The sequence below is a fragment of the Amblyomma mixtum genome, chromosome 3 (genome assembly GCF_055824585.1).
Source record: "Amblyomma mixtum isolate Tamu chromosome 3, ASM5582458v1, whole genome shotgun sequence".
NCBI lineage: Eukaryota > Metazoa > Arthropoda > Arachnida > Ixodida > Ixodidae > Amblyomma > Amblyomma mixtum.
In genome coordinates, this window is record NC_143014.1 from 301,949,426 (window position 1) to 301,973,099 (window position 23,674).

The following is a 23,674-nucleotide window of genomic DNA, read 5'->3' on the forward strand; positions in this document are numbered from 1 at the left end:
TTGCTGCGGGATAGGAATTACTGCACTGCACGGGCTCGGGCCGGCCCGAAAGCCCGGGCCCGACCCGGCCCGGGACATGAGCTGTTTTGCCGGGCCTGGGCCGGGCCCGGGCCTGAAGTTGCGGGCCCGGGCCGGTTTCGGGCTTAAAGCTGCGGACCCGTGCCGGGCTTGGGTCAGTACAGCAACGGCTGGTGTCCGACTTTTCATTCACTATTGCAGAGTGAAGTATACAACCGTGGCATTGGAGCAGCGACACGGATGAGCTATGGGTTATAGTACGCGCTGAGATAAAAACTAAGCTTTATTCATTGACTTATTTATTTCCTTATTTCCACGCCGCGGTGGCTTAGTGGTCAAGGCGCTTGATTACTGAGCAAGGGAACCAAGGTTTGTTCCTAGCCTCGGTGGCCGCATTTCTATTGAGCCGACAAGAATGGCAAACATGTACTTTTGTAGTATCATTGCTCGTTGAAGAAACCTACGTGGTCGATATGATCCGGAGCCCTCTGCTTCCGTGTCTCTCAAAGCCTGAATCCCCTTGGGCCCTTAAGCTCACAAAACATAGCTTTCATTTTATTGCTATATTTTTCTCGCGTGAGAAAATGTACAAACTAAAGTGCGTTTGGTTTTCTTTTTGATTTGCTGACCGGAACGTCTCGTAAATGAAATAGCCACAAAAGCTCGCGAGAGTTTGTACATATTGTCACGTAGCAGTTGGTACAGGTAGCGCCGCGTCCAGACGGCAGAGGAACGCTAACACCGAGATGATGCCAGCGCACACCGAGACGGCCAGGATGGAACGTCGAGCTTCGTCTTCGTCAGCAGCGAACCGCGTGGCGCACGAGCTGCGTGCCGAACAGCCGCCGAGCGGCTATTGTTGTAGACGCGGCATTACCTTCCCTCTCGGAAAGAGCATCGGCCCGATGCTTTAACAAGAAAATAGGGAGAAAGAAACAAAAAAAAACAGAGTAACGCACAGCACTTAGTCACTGAATGTCTCACGAAAAATAGGGCTTCATCCGCACTACATGAACAATCTCTGGTCTCTGCTGACGGCGAGTAGTCCGGGAAGCCCCATCAGGGAGAACTTCATAGGTTACGTCGCTTAGCTGACGGAGAACTCGGTAGGGGCCGAAATACTGCTTGAGCAGTTTTTCGGAAAGACCACGGCGTCGAATGGGGGTCCATACCCACACTTTGTCGTCCGGGGCGAACGTCATCAGTCTGTGGCGGCGGTTGTAACGTCGGGCGTCACGCTCTTGTTGGTTCAGGATGCGCACTCTTGCAAGTTGTCGAGCTTCTGCGCGAAGCGTGAACTCCTCGGCGCCAACGTCGGGTTCGCGGCCATCATGGGGCAGCACTGCTTCCAACATTGTCGACACTTCGCGGCCGTACAACAGACAGAAGGGCGTCCTCTGCGTGGTTTCCTGTTGAGCCGTGTTATACGCGAAAGTAATATATGGCAGGATATCGTCCCAAGATCGATGCTCAACGTCAACATACATGGACAGCATGTCGACGAGAGTTTTGTCCCGTTCGTTGCGCTGTAGTCATGGAATGGACTTGATGCGAAGGGCGCCCGAGCAAAGCGTTTTCGAAAACTTCATGCGAGAGAATTAAACACGGGCTACACGCGTCTACTTTCTGTGCCGTGTCTACTTTTACGAATTTCGTATTTTGCGCTGCTGTTGCACAATGCATTATCAACCCGGCCGGTCACTACAAATCACGCCACAATCTCGGCAGATTCATCGAGTTTGTTCCACGCTGTCAGAGTACTACCAAAACCTATAATTATACGCATCATTCTTGCAATCAAATGGGAACCCGGTAAAGTTATTCTGATTGCTATCTCAAAGAAAAAAATGCAGCCCTGCTTTCTTGTTCATCTCAAATTCAAAAAAAAGCGGGACAGGTAACTGGTAACTCGCGCTCACCTGTGCAATACGGTCCCAACTAGCGATCTCTTGAAACACAGATTCCTTCAGATTACACCGTTGATATCTTGGGTCTGTTATATCCCATGGAAAGCGCCTCTCTTCAATCATCGCGATCAGGTCACTTTCCCGGCGGCACGAGTACGACGGCGGCATGTTCACGCGAGCAACTGGCACACTCGTATGCCGGCTCCTGCTCGGGTGGTTCTCGCGCACAAACCCGTCAAGAAGCTGTTGGAGCTCGCGGCCGAGGCAGTCCCTGGAACAAGACATTCCTTTTGGCTCCCTACAGAGCCGCGTTCTTCAGAAGTGTACGCCTGCTCACAAGAATGCGACGGGGATCGAATGTGCTTCTCCACGGCGGCCGCATCCGACAGCCGACAGTGGCCACAGCAGCCTTCCCGTCTGTATGCGCCCGCGTGCAAGACGCCGTACCGCAGCAGACAGCATTACCACGAAAGGAAACGCTCTTTTTTGAACTTTGAAAACGACGTTTCCAAGCACGAAAGGCACAAAAGCGCTGAATCACCGCGAAGTGCTTGATTTGGTGGGTGCGGAGTCTCCAGGAAATACGCCCGGCCGGCGAACAGCACCAACCGGGTCCACGAACGATGTTTGTTTATTGTTCCGGTTCCCGGAAACTGTCATACCGAGGTAAAACCACAGCAAGCTGTCTCGTTTCCCTGCCGTTCGTGCAGTGTGACATGAAGTTGTAGAACGAGTTGGTTAGCCGACTTGTTGACGGCTCGCTTGCGAACTTGTTTGGTTCATGTCGTTGTTGTGTTTCCGCAGTGTGACTCGGGCCGCGATGCTTTCCGCAGTACCGATTAATATCTTGACAGTGAAAGCGCTCAAAAGGACAAGGACGACAGAAAAGGAAAGACATATAAAGCGCTTTCTATGTCTTTCCTTTTCTGTCGTCCTTGTCCTTTTGTGCGCTTTCACTGTCAAGATGGAAAACCAACTCTCCCACTCAATTCCATTATTCGATTAATATCATCAAATATAGTCAACATGTGTTGCAGAGACCAGTGCGAAAATACTGAAATCGGGGCATGCAGACGAAACTTATTCCCCTTTGAAAATTCAAAATAAAAAGATGAGACGAAAATGCATTTCCCTCACCCAACACTGAAACTGGATGCTACCAATCAGAACCCTGTCTATGGCAAACGCAGCAGAAGCTTGCATGCAATTGTTGCTTTGCTGGGGCAGCCCACAGCCGCGCATTTTGACGGCGTCGACCACCCGTGTACGCGGCGCTTAGGCAGGGGAGAAGTAACTAACAACAAAGAAAGCTGCCCGTTGTTTCTTTGTTTGTTTGATCGGAAGGCTGTCGGCAGCCCCCCCCCCCCCCCCGAGCCCCTCCCTCCCCTCCCAACCTCTCCTCCTGTCCGTTCTTTCTTTTCACAATTTTGCGCTAGATGTGTTTACTGGCTTTTTCCCCCTGCCTTTGTGTGGTTTCAACAGTGCTCGCCCCACGCAGGTTTGCCATGTATCTCGGTGTATCTCGAGCCTAGTAAAAACAACATTGGAACCAATTGGCCTTTACAGTTGGTTCCAATTGCTTTTTCCAATTGGAACCAAATGGTTCTAGTTGTGTTTTCAGCCACCTCAACCAACTAAGTTATATCCACTGGTTATTCATATAATATCCTCTATAAGGTATCAGTTGTCCATATGATGTTCACAAACGCTCATAATACGTCCACACAATGTCCATACAATCTTCACTTTGACCATAGTGGACTGCCATATAATACTCATATCATGCCCACATATGACAACTCCTAGACATTCAGAGGATGTTCACTATAGTAGGATACAACTTAAAAAGCAGCAGTTGCTAACACTGGGCTGTGGTCCGCGGCGTCTTGTATTACTCCGCTGGTCAATCGCAACAGTAAACGAAATCAGCTTTTTAATGTTTGGCTATATCAAACAATCTATGTATCAAAATTATAGAGCTCATAATTTTTTTCTTGTGATAAGCTTCTTGTTTAGGTAACAAGAAACGTTTAAGCAGCGAGCTACTTTTTCGTCGTGGAGGAATTCTGTGCGCCGAGGCTGAATGTGGGCGGAGCTTCACTGCAGACTTAAGCTGTATCTGACTATAGTTATTCAGCCAATCTATTCAGGTGTGGGGCTGGATGTTGTGCCATTTATTTTACCATTTATTTTGGATGTTGTGCCACTTACAACAAAATAAATATGATGAAAGATACGACGGAGAGAGACAGAGCAAAAACCAATTGCTCATTGCACAGGAAACTTCCATCTTTTGTACATTACCTGGGAATGATACTTCACATAAGAGATGCATTGCGAGAAAATTACACACTGGTCTCTGATCAATGCGATTACATGAACATGCCACAAAGAAGTGTATTTTTTCTGGAATGCAGGCTGTCTAAAATGTAATTTCCAGTTCACAAGATGGAACATTCATGTGTCGCGTTGCTGGGCAACGACGCGCCATCTGCTTGGCGCGGCGGCGGCTCAAGGTCAGCGTAGCTACGGCGCGGCGGCGGCCACCCTAGGTCTCGCTTTGGCTGTCGGAGTGTTGCTTTCGCAACAAAAAGCATACGCGGCAGGCTTGTGACACCAAGGGCATATGACGCATGGTTTCCTTAGCGCGACCGGCGTTCCGCTACAGTGATCAGCTGCGCCTGCGCAGTGGCTAGCCTGCGCCCATCGAGGCCATGTGCGCAGCTGATATGGCTCAATTAGAAAGCTGACTCCGGTAGCGGAACGTGGATCGCGCTATGCAATGGCTGTCTCTTGCTGCCGTCGGATGCCGTGACTCAGAGTGGGATTTGAAATTTATATTTTTAGTCAGTTAGCTAAGATTATTTCTGCAAAACTTCCAGATTTCATTTTAGGCCCATGCGCGGCTCATTAAGTTCTAGAAGAGGTTTATAAACACACATTATGTTTTATGTCGCCACTTACCTCTAGCATAGTCACTGATCGTGGAGGGAGTGCAAATGGATTTTTATTTGATAAAATCAAAAACTCTTATTAGACGACAGTAAATTTAAGGATGGTTCGCTGCCTTTCTTCAGAGGGGTTCACGCCTGTCTGAGGTGCTGATTCGGCGGTCATGAAGCAGGAGACGTTCCGTGATAGGGATTATGAAGACAGAGAAATATATTTCGAGAATTTTTAACTTCATGATACATAAACAAATTCATACTAATTAGCTAAGCATGACGACATTAACTAGACTACTCTCCACTGCCTTTTCATGCATTTTTGTATGTTTCACAAATAAGGAAGTTAGGGCGGTCATGTTTCAAGGCCTGCCCTAGACATCGCTAACCAATGAAGTTCTAATACAAGGTAGCTGGAACCTCTCACGTTTGCACAGAACCTCGAACCCATGTCTTGAAAAAAGCTGGTTTTTTGGGGTTTAACGTCCCAAAGCGACTGAGGCTATGAGAGACGCCGTAGTGAAGGGCTCCGGAAATTTTGACCACCTGGGGTTCTTTTATGTGCACTGACATCGCACAGCACACGGGCCTCTATAATTTCGCCTTCAAGAAATTCAGCCCCCGCGGCCGGGATCGAACCCGCGTCTTTCGGGTCAGCAGCCGAGCGCCGTAACCACTGAGCCACCGCGGCGGGGCTGTTCAAAAAAATATGTTTTCTTGACGTGCTTACTTGAAAAAAAATAAGCATGTCAAGAAAACATTCCCGACATCCTCTCCACACGCTTCCCATCGTGGCCAACGGCGGAAGGTGGGCCCAGTGGAGGTCACGAGAACTAAGAGCGCTGCAGTCGAGTACTGCTTCCGGTCGAGTACTGTCGTCTGCTACTGCCTTAGCAATACACAGGAGCGAGAGGCGGAATAACCATGCCCCCGGGGAGTTTTCGTTTCTAGTTTGACATTTAGCTCACCTCTCTACGAAATTGAAGCTAAGTGTTTAAATCGTAAGTATATGTTCTCAGCTCTGGCTGTGAGCAATATGTCCGTTTTCAGTGCTTATCATCCAGGTTCAAAGGCGTGTTCTTTTGGCTGTTTGAATTTGATGCAAAATCCTGCGATGGTCGTACTTGAGTGCTTAAAAGAAATTTTGTTGCGAATTTCGTATATTACGGCGGAATTGCTTAGATCAATCGCGAAACAAGCGCACGGAGGGGCTAACTGAGCCCTAACTAGCGCTAATCGGTTTCTCTATGCCGCCCGGTAATGTGCGCTCGAAGATGCATAGAGCAGCAGTTCATGTAAGTGGAACGTGTGCATGAGAGAACTGACACAGTAGTGGTTTTATAGCATGCGCGGTCATTGCATGCACGCGGCGCGTATATTTATTTGTGCAACTCTTACGGAACTGCAAGACTAATATGCTAATTTGCGGAACACGTACCGGATTAGCTTTATGCAAAGATGCCACATTCTTCACAAAAGGTCCCAGGAAAACGACAAAATTTTTATATTTTGGGCACAGAACTTCGGAGACATTATCTGATATACGGTACGTTTCATCAACGATTTTACACAATTTAAAAAAGGCATTTTGAGTTAAACGAGTACTTTTTTCGGAATAGCATTGTCAGCGGTGTAGTACATCAGAGTACAGCTAAGACAACCTAACTAGTAGTCTGGTTAACTAATATTGAGTAGTTAACTTTTCAACTATTACTGTTAGGCTCCTTAATTACTCAGAGGCATGCAGCACACCGAGAGTAATATACATATCAATTTTTAGAATTGCGAAAAAGTGGTTACTCTTGGCGCTGTGGTCCATTAAATTCTGGCGACATTGCGCCAAAATACATGCGCTTTCGAGAACCTTGCAGGCAAAGCAACTCCTCTAGTGCAGATCACTGGCCGAAATAGCCAAAATTTGTTATTTTACAGCGCCGAGGCTAACCGCGTTTTTGAAATCCCAAAAACTGATCATGGACATTATTTACGGTGGGCTAGACACCTCTCGATAATTAAGGAGCCTAACAGTAAAAGTTAAAAAGTTAAATATTCAATATTAATTAACCAACCTGCTAGTTAGCACGTCTTAGCTTTATTTCGATGTACTACTCCACTGACAATGCAATGCCCAAAAAAGCACTCTTCTAACTCAAAAAGCCTATATTTTAAAATTGTGTCAAATCTTTGGTGGAACATATATAAGTGCCTCATGCACAAACTGCCAGCGTCATCAGAGTAGCATTACGGATATCCATACATGCCCCGAGAACTGCCAGTACGCTCTGGGTTTTCCTCCTTTTCTATTGAGAATACAGTACAGCAAGCATCATCACCCTCTTTACACTCACTTTGTTGCCAACAGAATAAAAACTAAGGCTTTTTGATCACGCATACTCAAAATTGATATCGACACGGGCGAAAGAAAGAAGCCCGACCGTCTTTAAAGCTTGAAAGAGGCTCACGGATAATGATTTATCCTTTTTTGAAGGCGTTGCCAAGCTGCCTCCAGAATTTTAACCTTTGCTTCTGTTCCTGCAGGGCTCTCAGAAGCGGGAAATATCAAGACTGCGTGGAAAATGGCAGGCGCTTCACTAGTGACGTCTGTATAAGTAGGCAGTCAACCTGCTGCATTTCGAACCGGCCTCCTTCGCACTCTGCAGAAGACGACGACGACGGCAGCGCTCTCGAGCTAGCGCGTGCGAGGAGAAAAGCGTTTGGTTTCACAGTTCCTTGTAAGTGTTCGCCATTCTGCGACGAAGCAGAGGGCAAGTCTACCAGAACTACCTGTAGATCTTCGGCGAGCTGCTGTGCTCCACGGTTCCCTCGCTGCAAAAAAGCCCCAGCAACCGCAAGGACCTGTGGGTGTTGGCATACCGGCTGCTCAGTGGCTGTTGGGTGCTGCAACCCACCGAGCCTGTGCCATCTGCAAAAGGCTAAGATTGTCTACTTCAAGCCCATCCTGCGAAGAGGACAAGGGCTGGGAGGCTCGAGAGGCGCAGACGAGTGCTTCCAAGAGAGATCCTTCGGCGTGCCACGAGAGCAGGCAACTGCCGACCGACGTGCAGCTCAATATTTCGAACCTGAGTAACAGAACACGCAACAACTTGGCCCAAGGCCAACTCCAGGGAACGGCGTTCCAAATGCAGGCCTACCCGAGGGTCGACATCGCATGGAGGCGCACAAGACACACGTTTACCTGGAAGGTAAGGTCAAAACCATGGTACCGGTAGCGCATTACGTACACCTACTGCAAAGGGCTTTCTGGGGTTATAACCTAACATATATTCGCCCCATGTTTGTGAGGGTAGTAAAGAGGGGGCAGCTTCCACGACTAATCCATCGAGGTGCGACACCTATCACAGAAAAAAAAAGCTTAAAGGCATTCTCACGTGTCCAACTCGCTCCCGGCCCAGAAGGGAGTCTTGCGCTTTTGTTTCGAGAAAGAACCAGCCCATCAACAAAAAAAATTTCCCAAGTGTGTTCAGGTGAATATCACACCATTACCATCGAGCTATTGCCATTTTAGCACTTCTTACATCCCTACACCCTTCAGGAAAAATTCATGCAATGGGTTCGTAATTTGTTCCCACTTTTATTACTTTTCTTCAGCATTTTTTAATTTTGCCATTATAATGACAATATACCTTCATAACTGGAGCTCTTCTTAGCCGTAGACTGGCTGTGTGCACCTACAAAAAACATTGGCACGCAAATCACAATATTGCACAAATGTTGAAAATTTTTATTGTCGGAACAAAACACACCCATAAACAAAGCACAAAAAGCTTGTCCAATAAATTCCTTACTGAAATCCAAGAAACACTAATGCAATAATTTCAAGGAACAGCTGTAGCATACCTGCTTTTATTGGTCCTATGGTTCTGCAAAAATAAGGTTCACTGCACTTACCTCTACCTAACTATTTAAGAGCAAACAACAAAAAAATACATGATTCTGTAGGATTCTAAATGAGCTTGAGGAAGGCTTGTGCTGTGACACTAACTCCAAGGAATAAGTGCTCAGATGCATAATAGGTTTGGTTTGGTTTATGGGGTTTAATGTCCCAAAGTGACTCAGGCTATGCTTCAAAGTAGCTTATGCTGAACATTCCTAATCCTGACAATATGGCAGTTGTAGAGTGAACCGCAGCGGTGAGCATGCTCAGTAGTCATCCTCCCTGGATAAACAGGATCTCAGCCACCTCAGGATATTCTTCGGAGAATGGCACACGTTGTAGGAGCCTGCATTTTACAAAAAACACAGTAAAACATTTCATATCAGTTTAGATTGATCAATGATCCTTATATTATGCGAATGCACTGCTCAATAAAAATGTGTGATATTACACATGCTGACTCCAACAGAAAGAATAAAATCTGCCCATATGGCAAGCAAGCACCAGCTGTTATTCCCTGAACCATTCCAAAGAGGCCACTATGGTTTCAGAAAAAATAGCTCTAAATAGCCTTACATAAACAATGTTCTAGATAAAAAAGTACCTGCTTGGGAATGGAATGAAGGTAGTGAGGGCATGCAATTAATTCTGCATGAACTGCTATAAACTAGTGCAAACCACTTGCCTGGCTGGCGAGTAAACGGATTATAAATGTCACAAAACATCACGACAACAAAGACTAATAGTGCACTTCATAATGCATTACAACAAAACCAACGACAAATCAGGTGTAACTTCATTGTGACAGCAGAAAACAGTGTCTGTGTCAAAGTCAGTGACGCTACCCCTTCCATAAAAGTGGTCGGCTGCAACGTAACAAAAAGCATGCATTTATTATTATACCAAGTATGTGACATCTTGAAAGGCATGCAACAGTGGTAAGTTAACATATCTCCCATGTCTGTAGCCAGTTAGCTCAAAAAAATTTCCACGTGGTCAGTAAACAACTTCACTGAGAGCAACCGTGCCATCTGATGCGTGATTCTCAAAGCCATGCAGGGTAACTGGACACACACAAAAGGAATTTATTGCTTTTCTTGTAATAAATACAGGCAGCATCATCCAAAAAACAAAAGAAAGTCAAGGAATCATCATTTTGCTGCATCTGTCGTGATTGCTTATCCAGATATTCAATTTCTTTTTCTGTTAACATTAGTGATGATGTGCTTATGCAGGTTGATGAATTCTTATGTATGTCTCGCATATCGTGAATGAGCTGTCGCTTGTATTGCCTCAGAATTCTATATCGTCGAAAGTGTGGGATGCCCTCACAAACCAACACATCTTGCTAGCTTGCTACCATATTCTGTCTCAGTGTTGCCAAGGTATTCCATTAGAGGAATGCTGACGCACCAACTTTATTTCCCACCATAACGCTCCGCATAAGAGTGTGATCTCATAAACTAAGTCCCTGTCGCATCCTGTGAATTTGTCACTTTTCTACGTCTTACACAGGACTGTCTTGAAGCACATTTGCTAGACACGTTGTGTACTAAGTCCACACCAGCCCACCCAACCACTTTCTTTAGTGCATGGCTGACACCGTGCACATGACACCGTGCACATATGCGATGAGAGCTACTTTCCGTTCTTCTTTCTGAAGCCTCGCTGGGGTAGATAGCCAAATTTCTTTCATTATCTTGAAGCCAAGGCTGCAGATGAGGTCATCTGGGAAGCCAGCTTGACGTAACCGTGTCAGTTCGGCCTCAGCACTTTCCTCCCGATTGTCAATACACGATCTGTGTAGGGCATTGTTCAGTGCGCCTGTAGCAACAGCCTTTTTTTCGACTGTGGGATGTAACACCAAAACATAGGAGCCTCTCCGATGCACAGCCATAGATCAAGAAACTAAAGCAGTACCTCCAGTGGCATTTCTTTGGTCAGCTCAAGTTGGCAAGAACTTCGGAGAAGGTCTTAAAGATGTCAACAATGCCCTTGGTTATGAACCTTGTGGATAACTAGGAAGTCGTCTACAAGCCGGAAGGTCACTATCATACTGGTGGCATGCAAAGCTTCTTTTAAATATCTTGACACGCTGGATGAAGATCACTGAGAATTTGTGCAATACAGCAACCAGTACATACCTCTTGCACACTGAATGTACAGACCATCTTTAGCTTTGCTTGGTAGAATAGAAAGAGATGGTTTGCAACTAAGGAATCTAACCACATTGGTTCAGTAATCATACTGCTCACATGGAATCAATGCCTTCTCGTACCGACTCAAACAATGCAGTACGTGGCACCATGTAATGTAAGTCTTTGATGACAATGGAGAAGACATTCCTTCTGAACAGCTATTTGAGAGGAATGCAAACACTTCTGGCTTCTTTACCAGGAAAGGTTCTTCTACGGGGAGCAAGGAGAGCGAATTCTTAGATACTTCCCTAAGGGCCGCTGCCACGATCCTTGTTGAGAGGCAAATACTTTGAAAAGCCAGCTATCCTTGTGTGTTTTTGCCATACAGAAGGCATTCAGGCATAGGCCCTGACTCTTCTTCACAGTCCGTCCTAGTTTGGTCAAGTTGTTGGCTTCACAAAACTTTTTAGACTTCGTTCTTTGGCACTTGACCTTCATTTGCTGCTTGCTGAAGTTCATTACGCTGGCTTCATTTGCTTCTTTGAAGAAAGTAGCTCAACTTAGCATGCAACGTGCCCAGCAAAGGTGTTTCGAAGACAGCCCCCCATAAGAGTAATCACAGACATATTCATAGCACGTGACAGTGGTTTAGTTTACAAAATCCTGTCATGCGGAGCATCATATGTTGGGAAATAAGCTCAGCGAGTCAACATTCCTCAAATAGAATATGTCGGCAACACAGGTAGGGTATGGCGGCAAGATAGCATGACACGTGTCGGACTGCGAGAGCATTCCACACCATCGATGATAGAAAATTCCGAGGAAATATTATCGATAGCTCAGGTGCTATATAAATGAGACATGCATCATACATAACAATTGTTCAACCTGCATAAGCCCATGATTCTTAACATTAACGAAAAAGGAATTGACATCCTGGATAAATAATCACAACAGATGTGACAAAATGAAGATTCCATGATTTTACTTCTCTGTACTTTGGATGATGCTTCCTGCATTTATCGTGAGCAAAGCAATAAATTCTTCGATTGTTAATCAGCTCTGTATCTGTGTCTTGTCTGTGTCCCGTTACCTTGTGAGCTGTTTTGCCAAGACCGAAATACTTATTATTCCTTTTATTTCCATCAAAGATGGGGGAGGAGAGAAAGAAAGCTGCGATAGCAGCAGTACAAGCCAACAACCCGACACATATTACTTTGAAAAATGAAGAAATATATATATATATATATATATATATATATATATATATATGACAATCACACATTCACACTACAATCATACAATAATCATACTATCACACACTCTTAAGAGATGAAGTATACACCTGCAGTGGCGTAGCCAGAAATTTTGTTCGGGGGGGGGGGTCTCGTGTTGCAGCGCGGCCTCCTGATAGAAATTGTGGAGCGATCAAATGTTAGAAAAAAAACTGCATTGCCATTGTCAGTGCCATTGTGTATTACATAACGCTACATACTGTCTATACAAGTTAAATATGCACTTTTTAAAAATATTGTATTTGTAAGTCTTAAAAATCGTGGCAGACATAACTGATACCAAAGAAAATATCACATGAAGTCGAACTATATCAGACCGAAACCAGCAAAGCAGTGAATGCCGCTGAAGCGGAAAACGTTAAGGCCATGAAATGAGAAAGTAGAGGTAGAGGGGAATTATTTTGATGAATCTTTGCCATTCCAGAACCTTTAGATTTTTTTACATGTATAGCGGCCAGGGAAAAATCTCAATGACGCTGTCCTTCATTCCAGTGTACTGCGCAGCAGCAGCTGTCACAGGTCATGTATTGCGAGAAATTGCACTGAAATTTCAGTCGCAAGAATGAGCACATGTATGAACGAGGAGTTCTGCAAAATATACATTAGAAGTGCAAAGATAAAATAGAGTATTAGAAATGCAAAGGTACAACTTGAAAAAGGGCAAAAAAGTGTGACTGGAAACAAATTCACTTATGTATACACTAAACCACGCAACAAGATATTTAAATACCCAGAAGTCACTCTATATAATGCGTCAAAGAAGGCAAATAAACATCTTGTGCAATCACAAATAGTAATCACATGGAAAGACAGAAAATCCAGGCAAGAACAAAACTATAGTAGCAGAAGTTGCAATATGTACTTGGGCTATGCTGCGGGCGGGGAGAGTTTGAAAAAATTTCGGGGGGGGGGGGGGACTGAAGCTCCAAAAGCCCCCCCCCCCCTTCAGCTACCCCCCGTAGACCTGGGGTTTGTTTTCAAGCTGAGGGTTTCAAGGTGATGTTTCCTTTCTGCACCTACCCTTAAAGAAACATGTATACATAAGAGTGTCCATTTGGAGAAAACAAATGCTAGCTGTGGCATCACAATGTCCACAGCAAACAACAGAGGCAAATTTTTTGTTTTGCAATGTGTTCACATTCCCTTTCCCTGAGGCATACATGCACCATGTAGTCAACAAAAGTACAAAAATTAGTAACTAGAATGAATTACTTTGCTACTAACATTGCTGTAAAATGGTGCTAACGAATGGCCACATTCATCCACAGGACAGATCTGCATTTCATCTGCCTTTACTTATGAAACATGGATACCAAGCAGCGAGATGAATGCATCAATTTTTTTTCCAGAAATTTACCAAAAGTACTTACAGTCATACCACTCCAGTGGTCCAGTTGTGTATGCTACTCACGAGCAGCAGTATCCATATGGGGTGAATTCCTGCAGCAAAAATTATTTGCAAAGCAATATCACTTCGCACACAAGATGCAAAGTAAATGGCATGATTTGGAGCCAGAACAATTATGCAAGTAAAAAATTGCATTCTACCTATACTGCAATATTAATGGAGCTGCAAAAATATCATAAAGGCTTTCAAACCAGCACACAGTTGGCAAGTAAATGTCATTGGGTCATTCCATGCCAACTGATCTAGACTTAGTACTACTGCATTACTATGAAAAACATTAACCTAGCTTGTTCTTGGCTAAATAAAGTTTTTTCGTGTGGTGGCCGCCATCTCACACTTGTAAATCGTAGTCAAACCTAGCCTTGCAAAAAAAGTTTATGAAAGAAACATTCTTCTAAAAGACTATGAAACTTTTTATATAAATAAAAGGTACTCCACTATCAAGAACAGTAAATTGAATCCATTTTATTTTAACTAAAACATGAAGGAAGGTACAAAATATGAAAATTTGAAATACTATGAAATATGAAATTTTATGTTACAGTATTTATTCCAACCATTTTTCTAAGCTCTCCAGAAGGCCAAGAAGGTGATAAAAATGTTTGAGAGAGAAAAACGTGTAAGGCGTGTCAGCAAAAAATTGTAAATTTATAAAAATTTGCTTTTTGAGATACATTTTCAGCAGTCTACTACATAACGAGGTGACCTTAATTAAATTATGAAAGTTGCACAGTACCATTTAATGGCATTTATTCCAATGAGTTTAATCAGAGGAATTTTTGTTTTAAGCAAGAAAATAATTTTGAAAGTTGAGTCGCTGTGTTCAACGTCGACACTGTTCCGTGCTTCCTCTTCATTCTAGCGCATTTTTCCGCCGGCTGCAAATATGAACAAATCAGCACTCCACTGCTCGAATACAATCGTGTGCTGGGCTTCGATGCCGCCTGCTTTGTCAGTACAGAAATCTGAGAAATGGTACCTTTACAAAAAGCAAAAATGAAGTAGCCGCTAGGCAGAACGGCTGTTGTTACTCAACAGAAACAGTACTGAGCCGGGAAGCATACTTTCCAAGCTGACCAATCAGCGTTAAAACCTCTGCTACCACAAAAACGGTTTTCAATTTGTATCAATGGAATGGACTTTTTCGCCATGTCACATGGGAAGAGTGCTTGTGACAGCATTGCTGGAACTCTGAGAACAATTGGCAGGAACAGAAAGTACTCAGACGCCGTACAAAGGTCAAATACTGACCTTCTATGACCAGTTTACTTGGGCAGAGAAAACCATCAAGTGTATCGTAGCCAACTGGGTGCTCTAACTAATGATTCATGAAAATGAAGGTGAACTCACTGGGCAGTTTACAAGAGCGCCATCATTAAAAGGAATATGCAAGTTTCACCCCATCAAGCCTTTATATCCCACTCTCAGTGGTGCATGCTGGAATTACGTCACACTCGAGTTTAGAGACAAAATGCGAATGAACATTCTAGTACACCTTTCAAGACCAAAATATGAGGAGCAGCTACCTGGAGCACCGCGCAGCGAATCTTATGTGTCTCCTTGATCCCAGCTCTGGCATGTACCGCAGTGGCGAGAATGTAGTCAGCAATGCTGGGGTTGAACACAACAAGTCAAATTGCAATATTTTCTCACCGAAAACAAAAATTGCTCCGATTACACTTTTAGAAATAAATGTCATTGTCATTAGAAAATAAATCTGGGCCACCTCACTGTGCAACTGATAGATGAATATACCTCAAAAATAGAATGTTTGCTGACATGCTTTGTTTTTTTCATCTCTGAAACATTCTTATCAATTTTCTTCCCTTTTAGACAACTCAGAAAAATAGCTGAAATGATTAGAACATAATAGCATTTAGTGACAAGCGAGGACCTTCAGAAGAACAGCAGCGGTCTCACAGGCATTCATGCCGGTAAAGTTCATATGGCTAGTGATGATTTTGAAGAGAACAATTTATAGCTAAAAACACCGTTTTAAATGCCAGGAAAAGCACTGCTACGTTTTTTTAGAAGTCAACAAATACTGCAAATACCCAGTATGCCACAGTGTAACAGGCTCAGTCTGTCAGAAGAGAGAAAAAACAGTGATAGTGCAACTCCTTTCCATAAATGTGGTCTTGATTGTAATATACTTTGGCAGTGCTGAAGTGTTTCATATGTTGTTGACCCAGATGAAGCTAGAAAACTAACAATTTCCAGCTTATATGTGAGATGGGAAAAGCTTGCACTGCACAAGTAATTTCATGCTTGTGTTTTTAAAGCAATGACTCCAGACTATATTAGGAAACGCTATTCTCAGTGAACTTGAAATCCCCAATATAGAAACCATGAGGCTTCTCGTTTCGTAAGGCATCTTCAGTACATTCAATTGTTTTTGAGAACTGCAAGCTAAGAAACTACTATATTTTCTTTTGTGAATATTGAACACATCAATATGACTTCCTTTTCAACATTTTTTTTAGACCTTTCATACCACTGATCACACTCCTGCTCTATAATGCAAGCAGCTAAATGGCTTCACAGCTTAAACGGTTACTTTCTTCAGCCAGGCAACACATGTTTGTCAGTTAAAGGCACAGCACGACTGAGACAGGATGGAAGAAGCAGACAGACACAGTGCTGACTAAGGACTGATGATCTTTATTACTGCCACGCAATAAACAGGTGAGAAATTAGCACAACCAGCATTTTCTGTTGCAACAGTTTGCCTCCTCGAAAATTATGTGTCATTGCATCAAAGATTGACTGTGAAGCTCAAAAGCATTGGGGAATAAAAACAAAAAATAATGTCCAAAAATGTAGAAAAAACCACTACACTTCTATCTAAGCTGCTGACATAGCCTAGTTTATTTCATGTGAGCGCAACAGAATGTTGCTCATTCACTTGTCTTGCTCTCAATGGATCGAACGCATCAACAACACTTTTCCGTGTGCGCTGGTCCTTATGCATGTATAGTATATGTTGCTCTGCTGAACGTAAAGGTGCAGCTTTTGCCCGATATGACCAATATGACCAATATATGACCCGATATGACCAATATATGACCAGATTGTTTTTGGGAGCTGGTTTTAAGGAGCTCTCATGTTCACTCAGATGGTCAGTTAGGCATCTCCTGTTTGGCTGGTACAGAATGTTCTAAGGGATAGCTCGCTTCTGTGCACCTCATTTTTGGGGTGCTAGTACATAATAGAACTCTTCGTTCTTTTTGCATTCTGCAGGTGGCGACCCTTCACGGTTGACGTTCTTGCAGAGATGTTGCAATTCGCCTGGAGCAGAGAATATTATTCGCACACCGGCTAAAGCTGTTATTGGTTTGGTTGATTTCGGTTTAACTTCCCGAAGCAACTCAGGCTTTGAGGGACGCCGTAGTGAAGGGCTGCGGAAATTTCGACCACCTGGGGTTCTTTGACGTGCACTGACATCACACAGTACACGGGCCTCTAGAATTTTGCCTTTATCGAAATTCGGCCGCCGTGGCCGGGATCGAACCCGCGTCTTTCGGGTCAGCAGCCGAGCGCCATAACCACTGAGCCACCACGGCGGGGGGGGGGCTAAAGCTGTTATTCTTTTTACGTATGAGACACGTGTGGAACATGTTGTGCCTCACAACTTGAAAAGAATAGGAGCTAGGGCCAGTGTGCAAGTAGAGTCCTCCGCTTCAAACCAGCTGCAACATCTCTGCAAGTGTCAGCTGTGAGGGGTTGCCACCTGGAGAATGAGAAAAGATCCAAGAATTCTCTTATGTACAAGTGCCTCAAAAATGTGGTGCACAGAACACAGCTCGGCACCAATAGAAGTGGCTCAATCACACTCACACTTATGACCACTCACACTCGTCACTCACACTCATGACTACTCGCACTCACAACCACTCACACTCATGGCTACTCACACTCACACTCGCTCACACTCAAACTCACTCCCATTCATGACCACTCACACAACCACTCACACTCGCACTCATGACTACTGGCACTCACCACTTACTCACTCTCATGCCCACTCGTACACACAACCACTCACTCACACTCACAACCACTCGCACCCATGACCACTCACTTGCATTCATGACCACTCGCACTCACAACCACTCACTCACACTCATGTCCATGCACTCTTTCCTTGTTTGCTAACAACGAAGTGGATGAGAGATTTACTGCTGCGGCCGACTGCCCTTTTGGCTCCCCTAGCATAGCCTGAGTCGCAAAGACGGGGTGGTGAGCCACCCAGGCTTTGTCGGGCTATTGGCCAATTTTCACAGTTTCGATGCTCAAAGGAAGTGGTCACTCCTCACGCATATTCCACGCACCGAATGCTACGTACATGTGCTCCCGGGCTTGCTGCTGAGACGATGAGTGCCTGTTCAGCGTCAGCTAAGATGCTTAGATAAATTTTAGAACAGCGTTCATAGGCGTGCGTAAGGTTCTCCATGAGAATGAGCCAAGTTTCAGTGCAGTGCCCCCCACCCCCAACCTCCCCTCACCTAGGCCCTTACCGCCAGAACGGAGCACACAGGTGAAGAATGATTATAGAAAATTTATTTCCAGGTGATATAATTTCAAAATGTGCTAGATATTATTTAGCAGTAGTTTTTATTTTAATCTGCAACATTGGCAGAGGAATATGTGGTATAGAGAGGATAAGGCGCTGATTTTTTGGCGCTCAAAATGTGAACAAGAGAGGGGAAAGCCTTAAGGTGCTTGCGAGCATTTCCACAAGAGGTCTTGCCTTCACACAGACAAAGACAGCCCTATTGTTGAAACGTTCGCAAGCACACTGAGGTTGTCCCTTCTTTGTTCACCATGTGAGTACCGGCAGAGGAAGGCAGTCACTGCGTCACTGAAGCATCAATGTAACATTGCGCTTCCAGAGTAATTTTCATTCTCTCTAGACCCCAGAAAATGTGACAGATTTGTTTTTTGGTTACTGCCACTGCGAAAAAGAACCTGAAAAGATTGCCTCAAAATGACCCGGCAAGTAAACAGTTCTTGGAAGGCAATATCATGGGTCTTCAGCCGCTAAAAAACCTGATTGGTTATAACACTGCACTGTAAACAATGAAGGAACAGGTCCGACAGAGTAAATGTGTGGCGCATACTTGGTGATTAGGGGGCTTCGACGATTGGTGGGGGGGGCACACCCCCCTTCCTTGTGCACACACTCAAACTCATGGTCACCCATGCTGACATCCACTCACTCACACTCATGACCACCGACACTTATATTCACTCACTCGCACTCACACTCGTGACAACCCACACTCACATCCACTCACTCGCACTCACACTCACGTCCACTCACACTCACAACCACTCACTCACACTCACAAACATGAGTGTGAGTGAGGCGATATGACTGCACTCATGAGTGAGTGCGCCGACGACCTATGGCACAGAAGTGAACTGTCCCGTGGAACGTGCTGTATCAGCCAAACAGGAGATGCCTAAATGACGATCTGAGCGAACGCGAGAGCTCTTTCAAACCATCTCACAAAATAAATCTGGCCATATATTGGCTGTCGTGAGAAAACTGCAACATCTGCTTTCAGCTGGACAACTATACTGCACCTGCATAAGGACCAGGGAAACAGTTGAAGCGTTTAAGATTCATCGGGAGCAAGACGAGTGTGTCAGCAAGCCTTCTCTTGCACACACACGAAAAGAGCTATTACCTCACCAGCTTAGAGAACAGAGGGGTGGTTTTTCTACATTTTTGATTTTTTGTTTTTTCTTTATACTCCAATGTTTTTGCCTTACGCAGTCAATCCTTGATGCAGTGCCACGTGTTGGTTATGCTCATTTTTCACCTATTTATTGCTTGAATGCAATCAAGATCATCAGTCATGGGACTTTACCTGATGGCTTCACAATGTAATGAAACATTTTGGTACCACTTCACTTGGTTTGGTTTATGGGGTTTAACGTCCCAAAGCGACTAAGGCTATGAGAGACGCCGTAGTGGAGGGCTCCGGAAATTTCGACCACCTGGGGTTCTTTAACGTGCACTGACATCGCACAGTACACGGGCCTCGAATTTCTCCTCCAAAGAAATTCAGCCGCCGCGACCGGGATCGAACCCGCATCTTTCGGGCCAGCAGCCAAGCACCATAGCCACTGAGCCACCGCGGCGGCTTCTTCACTTAAAACTAACATTATTAATCCTTAAGGAATCACAGATGAGAGTGTACTAGAATGTGAAATATAGCTGCTCTGTTGGCATGTTATAGCAGTATGAATACTCATTCCATGCCAGAGGCCTTAATGAAGCCTTAATGATGCAAACATTAAAATGTGAGCTCCCAAAAAGTGATCAGGGAGTTTGTTGGCCTGCATATGTTCCTTGGGAATGATTGCATGTGCTCCATGTACTTTAGTATCAATCCGTCCAATCAAAATACATTATGAACACAACTGCTACATTCACTTTCACACTGCAAGCTTAGTGCACAGACACAAGAAACAAAAGCAATAAACAACAGCATTCATTGAAATAAATTTACATCAGTGCCCAGAATTTATTGGCCGGATAGGCAGCTACCTAAATGCATGCTTATACCCGAGAGAAAACACCCAGCCTGGGACTTTAGCTAAACTTTTAGTATGCTCCGTCTCACAACTTCCTAAAGTGAAGCCGAACCTTAGTTAGTGAGGCGACAGCTTCCAAAACTCTATGACTGGCCACAATAGCACGGCACACAGGTGGAAGCCACTGCCTTTCACTCACAAGTTCTAATGCACTGCAAGAAGTGGTGAGGTGAAATATATTAATCTGCTTGCAAGTGACAGACATAATGGATTAGGAGCAGCAGGTTAGTGCTGATTACACTGCAGCCCATGCTCCCAGCAGTTCAAATAATTCTAATGACAGCTACTGCTACAAAAACGTCAATGAACACTTACATCCTGAAAAAAAAATCAGTGAGGTTATGAGCCACACTGCCAGCTATTCCACTTTAATATATAGTCTGGACTGGAGTAAGTGACTACAGGAAATACAAGATGTATTAAAGCCAAAAAGCTATTCAGCTTGCTCTTCCCTACCTCCGTATGTGTGCTCTTGGTGCCAGATATCACACAGATTAACCCTCTAGGCTTTCATGCCACCTTTATCAATACCTATTAGTTGATCCTAGCTGCGGCTCATTAGGTTGAAAGTTGACGCTACAGTAAGGGTCTAGGTGTTTTTTTAATTATTACTCTAGATCCTCTAATTATTCATACTTGCTTCTGCACTAATCCTTTCTGACTGGCTTATGTAAGTTAGTGTACCTGCATTATATCTGCCACACTGAGACCCTTACATCTGCCAAAATATATTTACTTACAAAAGCAGGTATTAAAATGACCACCCAGTGAGTAACGTTCTGTTTCAGCACAGGATTTTTTTTTTGCACCACTTTTCGCAACAACCCATTTTCCATTATCGACAACTGATAATGAGAATGTTTAGAAATTCCCAACTTCGTGACACACACATAAAGATGCAGCGACAAGCTCGTTTTTTGTTCTAATCACATTCACATCATACAAAATAACAACATCCACACATTTGGCACTTCATTCGTTTAATGCAGGGTTTCGTAAAGCTGCGTTCAAACATTCAACTTGGTTTGCAATAACCCTATGCCGATAACAAACTAGCAAAGATGTACAGGTGCCATCAAAAGTAAATGAAAGGCAATATTCACGAAAAAATTTAATCATTGGTTCCCTCAATTCATGCATCCTTGTATACATAAGTGCCGCCTAATTGTGATTTTGCGAATTCAACTGCACACCAAAGAGCATGGACCATTACGCTTTAGATTTAAAAAAATTATTTTTTTTTGACAGTCGCCTTCCATTTACTTTTGACGGCGAGTGTACAAGTGGATGAGGGCATGGTTAAGCGATGTATCCTGCTTCATGAAGCACCTTGATGAAGAAACTAAGGGAAAATGGCCCAAAAGAGAACCTTAGATACAACATAAAAAGAAGCTTGCAGCAAGAACTGAAACATACCTTTGCTTCCATACTGCTCACCAATATTCCTAGTGGCACCGAGGTCAAAGCTGTCGCTGTGGACTCCCATGTGGATGTAGATGTTTCCCCCTGCACACGTCCATTAAAAGCATCACAATTGCAGACCGCCAAAATTCAGAAATTAGGTCGCTCTGCCCGAACAATGAACCTTTTAAAAACTTAAAAAAGCAAGGTAAATATACCTAGCTTGAACAGAACAAGATTCCTTAATCTGGATGCCATTCTGAAAACAATTAAACAGCAACACAAGCCCACAGCGCAAAACCAAAGCATAAAGAAAATGAAGAGCGGCCTGATGCACAAAACGACCAACGGTCAGCGCCTATGTAGCAGACAAAACTGAAAGTTCATCACAAACGTCACTCTTACGAAATGCATTTTGCGCAGAAATCGGATACAGTCCCTACGCAGGGCCGCAAAAATTACCACGCGCGAATATGCCGTACGACAAGGAATTTGACGGAATAACATTAAACGGCTTTATATTTGACAGAACACACATACTAGAGCTCTTAAGCAGCATGCGGCAGTACTCTGCAGCATTCGTTTCCTCAAAACAAAAACAGCTGTGAGCAGAATGATTCTCGGCGAAACTTTCAGTGCTGCTTCCGTTCCTAGGATACACGGAAAGAGCTGCCTGTCGCACTGCAGATCTTGGCACTTACGTACTTAGAAGCGGCAAGCCCTGAGGCCACTCTTCGATAAAGTATCCTTCTAAAAATGCAAACCAGCATGCATGAAAGCATACGATTGCTTACCATTCGAGCCACATCACGGAGATGCTCAGGGACAACTTCAGGACGACGATTTCTGCATTACGAATGCATTCTTGCGCATGAACACGCGCACATAATTACTTTGCCCGTGCTTTCTATTTTCAAACCTTAAAAATCTGAGCGCGCGACGGCCTTCTGTGCCAACCTAGAACAATGAAACGCATTTAGCAGAGCCTCCAAAGGCTGCTTCTGTGCCGATACGTCAGATAGGGTACTTGGACAGCAGTGAACGAACCTACGCACTTCTCCAGTTATAAATGCGCACTAAAAACACTTCATTTTAACGCGGTATCTCGAAAAACTCAGTAGAAAACGCAGACCGTCAACCGCTGAAGCACACACACCACAGCCATTGCAGGCGGTAAAAAATAAACAAAGACCCGAAGCTACCGATGGCCGCCTAGCGACAGAAATGCAGTTTCGCTTTCAGTTTTGAATTTTTTTCTTGTGCTGGGTAAGACCGCGGCGGCACCGTTTCGATGGAGGCGAAACGCCGAAGGCGCCCGTATGCTGTGCGATGTCAGTGCACGTTGAAGGTCCCCAGGTGGTCGAAATTATTCCGGAGCTCCCCACTACGGCACCTCTTTCCCACCTTTATCCCTTCCCATACGGTGCGGTTCAGATGTCCAGCGAGATATGTGAGACAGATGCTGCGCCCTTTCCTTTCTCAGGTAACAAATTATTATTATTTATTTCACAATGCGTACGAAAGCTGGAATGTACAGGGCCTTGAATATTTGGGGGCCGGGTTTTTAAAAAAAAACAATGTAAAATCTACCACCCCATTCGAGCTGAAATAACGTTCACAAAGTAGCAAAATGTGGTCTACGTTATCTGATAAGTGATTCAACATCGTTACTTGCCTAGATTTTCCGTAATGGACGGAAAACTGCTCTCGGCGGCGTGCACAACTTTCGCAGAAGCGAGTCGAGAAGCTGCGTTGACATGGTGCGCCATCTGTCGAGCGGCGAGGCAACCGCCATCTTCGGCAAGGCCGTTGGCGCGCTTGCTTTGAAGGTGCAGATCGTCTGCTCAGTTCAGTTCAGTTTATTACCTTAAAGACCCCCGTAGGGGTATTACATAAGGGGTGGATTATACAGAAAACTAAAAACAATGGTTGACATGTGGTTTCAACATACAATATAATCTGTTAGTGCTTTGGAAAACTTGGATGGGCAGGTGATAGCGGCGATGCTGTGGGAAAGGCCGTTCCAATCTAACGCTGCTCGGGGGAAGAAGGAGGCAGCGA

The 23,674-nt window shown here is 44.5% G+C and overlaps 1 long non-coding RNA gene across 1 annotated transcript; it reads right to left on the reverse strand.

Annotated features, from left to right (window-relative positions):
• Positions 1-8,908: 8,908 nt before the first annotated feature.
• On the reverse strand, positions 8,909-22,769 carry LOC149355411 (uncharacterized). Its single transcript, XR_016291499.1, has 4 exons — positions 22,408-22,769; positions 21,629-21,718; positions 13,569-13,638; positions 8,909-9,111 (listed from the first exon to the last, which is right to left on the reverse strand). It is a non-coding gene; the product is annotated as an uncharacterized LOC149355411 (long non-coding RNA).
• Between the last annotated feature and the right edge of the window lie 905 nt (positions 22,770-23,674).